The following is a 6,496-nucleotide window of genomic DNA, read 5'->3' as shown; positions in this document are numbered from 1 at the left end:
TGTGTTCATCGATTGCCGCCCTGCATTAATACATTGCTGATCGAGATGGAGAATGTATGACGCATACATTTTAAATAACTAAAAAATAACATTTTAGTTTTATCTCGACCAAGGTTGACTGCAAAGGCTAAACCCACTTTTGTTTTGCTTGGCAGGTCAAGAAGGTTACATTGTCAGAAACCCCAATATGGTGGGGAAGTTAGTGGTCGAAATCAGGACACCATAGATCAATATGTTTAGGAAGGATCTCAGCTTTGAGCCGTCCAGGTAAAAGGATAGGACTAAGTCAGCTATGTAGATATTTAATCTATCGCATATTTCATCGACCATAGGAGCTGATGCCAAGATAGTACAATCCTTCGCATACATTAAGATCTCAATGTCATTTGGAGGTTGTGGAATTTCGGAAAGGTAGAGGTTAAACAGTTTCGGCAATATCACCCCGCCTTCTACAAAGGACTGGTGTCCACACGTATAATTGATTATTCAACGTTTCAAACACGACTGAAGGGAAGACTTCTCTGTGTCCTCGGTCTGGTTGACGGTATCGAATATCTTCGATAGATCAGAAGCCACAATGGCCTGGCACGGCTAAGTCCTGGACTGTGCATTTTCCAGAATCCATGCTGACTTTTGGCAACGGGGAAACATATTCCCACATGGGAAGGAGTGTTTCCATAAACATATCCGAAGCAAGAGACTTTCACATATTTCCTCACATATTTCCATAGTTGTCAATCAAATTAAATTAATTCGCTTCTGAAAACTTTGTTAGTTGCAGTTCTAGACTCCAACTCCGACTCCAGTCCAATTTTTTTCTCGACTCCGACTCCGACTCCAACTCCGGAGTCGACTCCGAAAATAGATAAAATAAAATTCACAACTTAAATTATAGTCATTTTAGTTTGAACCTATATTGTTCTTTTTTTTCGTTTACAATACGGAATACAAAGTAACAAGCACTTCAGTATACTTCACACTTCAGAACATGAAGCAAAACCCTTCAAAGCAACTGCGATCGGACGGTATCGTTACAAGGTTTCTCTACCTAAACACCAACATACGAGTACATTTACAATTTTCCGAATTTGAATTATGTACCCAATGAGACTCGAAATATCAAATTACCATAATTACTGTCCGGTAACACTCTTTGTAATTTTTTAAGTTATGGAAAATTAACGATATTTTAACACCGCATCGAGATAGAAGACCAAAATAGCTTATTTCTCCTTAACATACACTTTCGTGGTTAAGGTTACTTGAGGTTCACATTTTTAGGGGTTTTTATGTTTTCCCGATTTTGCTTGAAAACGGTAAGTCCTATCGTAATGGGGCTAAAGAAAATATTGTTTCTGCAAAAACTCACTAGAGGATTGACCTATATAATTTGTTCGTAGCTTTTACCATTTTTGGGTTTTTAATGATAGGTTTTCACCATTTTGCTTGGGAACGGCAAGTCTTATCGAAATGGGACTGGAGAAAATCATATAGCTGTGGAAATTCTCTACAAGACTCAAAATTTAAAAAACCCCTATAAGTGTGAAGTTTGACCGCGATTTATTTAAAAAGCCCTCCGGCTATTGCAGTTTCAGAATCCGCGAAAACTTCTCAGGTGTAAGCTCCTTTCATTTAAATTTGGTTAAGGGGCACTGTGGTATGATTTCGTTTCGTACGATTTCCCTTAAAGTACTACAAGGTCTTTCATAGAAGTCCAGCAGGTTTTTTTTACAGCAGACATAAATGACTTCTAATAAAAAATACAAGAGAAGACCAGTGAGTCTTAAAATGACCTGTAATAGATCTTCCCCAAGTGTATTTGGAGCATGCAAACATTATTCCAATCAATTGACCCAAAAATGCTTTCGATATGCATTTTGTAGTTAAAATAGAGATTAAGAGTTTTTTTTAAACTATGATCATTTAAATAAATTAAATTGATTTGACAAATTTTGATGAATGTAGAACAGATTGTTGCCCGGAGTCGGGGTCGAGCTTTTTTTCACGACTCCGACTCCAGCAAAATTTGCTAGACTCCGACTCCAGACTCCGACTCCAACTACGACTCCGAAGCCCTGGTTTCGATAGACCCTTTCTAAAAGATAGGGTGCTTCGTTAGATGATTTATCCAAGAAAGGGTGCTTTGATAGGCCCTTTCTCCAGGAACGGGTGTTTCGATAGTCCCTTTCTCCAAGAAAGGGTGCTTCGAACAACACCTACTGCAAGAAATAGTGCTTCAATAGACCCTTTCTCCAAGAAAGGGTGCTTCGAAAAACCTTTTCTCCAAGAAATGGTGCTTCGATAGACCCATTCTCCAAGAAAGTGTTTTCGTTAGGCCCTTTCTCCAGGAAAGGGTGCTTCGACAGACCCTTTCTCCAAGGAAGGGCGCTTTGTTCACCGTGTGAAATGTGGATCAATCAATTTGTTCGGTCCCCTCTGGTCATTACTCACCACCAAAAGCGGCCAGAAAGGGTACTTTGATATACCCTATCTGCAAGAAAAAGTGCTGCCATAGAGCTTTTCTGCAAGAAAGCGTGTTTCGATAGACCCTTTTTGCAAAGGAGGGTGCTTCGATAGATTTTTCATGTAAAAAGCGGGGTCTTTGCAAGAGAGAGTGCTTCCACAGACGCTTCCTGCAAGAAATTATTTCGGTAACACTTTCTCCAAGAAAGGGTGCTTCGATAGACCCTTTCTCCAAGAAAGGGTGCTTCGATATACCCTTTCTCCAAGAAAGGGTGCTTCGATATACCCTTTCTCCAAGAAAGGGTGCTTCGATATACCCTTTCTCCAAGAAAGGGTGCTTCGATATACCCTTTCTTCAAGAAATAGACCTTTTCTCCAAGAAAGGGTGCTTCGATATACCCTTTCTCCAAGAAAGGGTGCTTCGATATACCCTTTCTCCAAGAAAGGGTGCTTCGATATCCCCTTTCTCCAAGAAAAGGTGCTTCGATATACCCTTTCTCCAAGAAAGGGTGCTTCAATAGACCCTTTCTCCAAGAAAGGGTGCTTCAATAGACCCTTTCTCCAAGAAAGGGTGCTTCGATATAGACTTTCTCCAAGTAAGGGTGCTTCAATAGACCCTTTTTCCAAGGAAGGGTGCATCGATAGACCCTTTTTCCAAGGAAGGGTGCATCGATAGACCCTTTTTCCAAAGAAGGGTGCTTCAATAGAACCTTTTTCCAAGGAAGGGTGCTTCAATAGACCCTTTTTCCAAGGAAGGGTGCATCGATAGACTCTTTTTCCAAGGAAGGGTGCATCGATAGACTCTTTTTCCAAGAAAGGGTGCTTCAATAGACCGTTCCTGCAAGAAAGGGTGCTTCAATAAATCCTTCCTGCAAGAAAGGATGCTTCGATATGCCCTTCCTGCAAGAAAGGGTGCTTCAATAGACCCTTCCTGCAAGAAAGGATGCTTCGATATACCCTTTCTCCAAGAAAGGGTGCTTCGATATACCCTTCCTGCAAGAAAGGGTGCTTCGATATACCCTTTCTCCAAGAAAGGGTGCTTCGATATCCCCTTTCTCCAAGAAAAGGTGCTTCGATATACCCTTTCTGCAAGAAAGGGTGCTTCGATATACCCTTTCTCCAAGAAAGGGTGCTTCGATATACCCTTTCTCCAAGAAAGGGTGCTTCGATATACCCTTTCTCCAAGAAAGGGTGCTTCGATATACCCTTTCTCCAAGAAAGGGTGCTTCGATATACCCTTTCTCCAAGAAAGGGTGCTTCGATATACCCCTTCTCCAAGAAAGGGTGCTTCGATATACCCCTTCTCCAAGAAAGGGTGCTTCGATATACCTCTTCTCCAAGAAAGGGTGCAAGAAAGGGTGCCATTTCTGCAAGAAAGGGTGCTTCGATATACCCTTTCTCCAAGAAAGGGTGCTTCGATATACCCTTTCTCCAAGAAAGGGTGCTTCGATATAGCCTTTCTCCAAGAAAGGGTGCTTCGATATACCCTTTCTCCAAGAAAGGGTGCTTCGATATACCCTTTCTCCAAGAAAGGGTGCTTCGATATACCCTTTCTCCAAGAAAGGGTGCTTCGATATACCCTTTCTCCAAGAAAGGGTGCTTCGATATACCCTTTCTCCAAGAAAGGGTGCTTCGATATACCCTTTCTCCAAGAAAGGGTGCTTCGATATACCCTTTCTCCAAGAAAGGGTGCTTCGATATACCCTTTCTCCAAGAAAGGGTGCTTCGATATACCCTTTCTCCAAGAAAGGGTGCTTCGATATACCCTTTCTCCAAGAAAGGGTGCTTCGATATACCCTTTCTCCAAGAAAGGGTGCTTCGATATAGCCTTTCTCCAAGAAAGGGTGCTTTCTTGCTCGATATGCCCTTCCTGAAAGAAAAGGTGCTCGATATACCCTTCCTGCAAGAATGGGTGCTCGATATACCCTTTCTTCGGTGTCGGAGTACCCTCGAGACCTTTTTGACGCTTAAATATGCGCCCAATTTATGAAATGGGGGAATACTCCACTCAAGCAATCAAATTTTTAACAAACTGGATTTATTTTTTTAATTGTTACTCCTTTCATGCAATTTGAAATTATCCTTGCCTCTGACAACCACACGGAGGGAAAAAATGCCTCTCTAACATATGCCCCACACATATTTTGCAGCAAACATATATTTGTTGGACTGATTCAATATGTTATGTTTGGGTCCGCAGCCTCGAAATCCCTCTTGTTACTCTCTTTGACAAAAATCCTCTCTCCACCTATAAAAAAATATGTTCTAACATAAAAAATAAACTTAAGATATGTTACAAAATGTTGCAAACATATATTTGTTTGGACACAAACAAATTATGTTTGGATCCAAACATATATTTGTTTGCAACCAGTCCCAAAGAAACATCTGTTTGCATCCAAGTATAATTCTAACATATATTTTTCTGCGTGCACAGACTTACCTCCCCTTCCCTGTTAAAAATGTGTTTCTTGAAACTGTTTTGAAACTCGTTGGACATTCACGATTTAAAAAAACAACGATTTGCAAAAAGTTTTCCTCAAAATTTTATGTATAAATCCCCAATAATTGCCCTGAGTGTATCATTATTTCGTAATGTTAGGAATTTCTTAAATTTTTATTTAAAACCTATTGTTTTAGCATAAAATAATGTTATTTTCTAAATGTCTTTCCATATCATCTCCCCAAACTCTTCTAACGTAATTGCCAATTAAGGAAAATATATTTGTCACTCAAAATTAGCCTGAGAATAATAAGTCACGACACAAATTGCAACAATTGTCGGAAATTTTTCATTGTGTTCGCTAACACTTTGCGATACATTGCAGTTATGAATGTAAGTGCAGTTGAAACACATAATCAAGCATTCTTTTCGCCCCTTTAGATAAAAATCTGAAAAATCAGCTTTCCTACTTCTATTTAAGCTAAATGTCTTCTATGTGTCACAAACAATGAAAATATATGATGATGATGCTGACACTGAGTATATGAAATTAATCTTACTACGTGCAAATAGAAATTATTAAGGAACAGTGAGGCAAAAATAAAGAAAGATCGTGTTAGAAAAGGCCAATTTCGTAGATTCAGACTAAACCTACCTAGTAAACTATGAGTGCCCTACTTAAACTATGACTGTCCTTCTGATTTTTGACGGGATAATCTCCAAAAAATGCGTCGGGTGAACAAATCCATTCTGTCAGAATTTCGGCCTGAGAGAGTAAAGTTCCAAAACTTGTTCGCATCATGTCAGCTTAAGGCTCAATTTGTTTTGACAATTTTTACCCTCGAAGCAGGATTAGATTAGTAAATTGGATATCTTACGAGTTATTTGGTCTCCGTATTAATATTTTTTCTTCACGTATGCCTAGCATATCTTAAATATCGCAACCATATGGGTGACTAATGAACCCACTGTGTAGCACCATCCAGATCCACAGTATACACATCCAACTACACTTGACATAAACTGAGACGTCTGATGACGATCTTCTTTTTGCAGATCTTTTGCAAAGGAATTTAGCAGCAATTGGTTGTCAGCAAATTACTGAAATAATTACGCACACATTTACAAATTACTCAATTGTTTTATTGCAGTGAACAAAGCACGCAAAAACAAATAAATAAACGAAATCATTTAGCCAAGGCATTCCGGGATAATTTGAAAAAAAAAAACGAAAGAAATTGCAACTGATCGCAGTGCAAATCGTTGCTCTGCAAAATCGATCTCAAATAAAACGGCGTGATGACAGATAGACTGACATCCATGAAACTTCATTTGACCATGTTTTATTGCTGGCCGTTGTTGATGTTTGTCTGTCGGCAATTTCCTGTCATTGCAACGTTTTTTGTTGTTAATTCATTCCCCGCAAGGAGATCTGGGCAATAATTTAACGTAAATTACACAGGCAGCTGCTTAAGTTGCTGCTTAGGCTGCTGTGGCAGCCATAGACTCTGATGAATGTAACGAATGGCATGTGTTGATCATTGATTAACGGCAAATTGTCAAACAAATTGACTGATTTAAACGACAATC

Source organism: Musca autumnalis, unplaced genomic scaffold (genome assembly GCF_047663935.1).
Source record: "Musca autumnalis isolate F117 unplaced genomic scaffold, ASM4766393v1 scaffold_3, whole genome shotgun sequence".
In the NCBI taxonomy this organism is placed as follows: Eukaryota; Metazoa; Arthropoda; class Insecta; order Diptera; family Muscidae; genus Musca; species Musca autumnalis.
The sequence above is the reverse complement of the archived record's forward strand: the minus strand, read 5'-3'. Positions refer to the sequence as shown.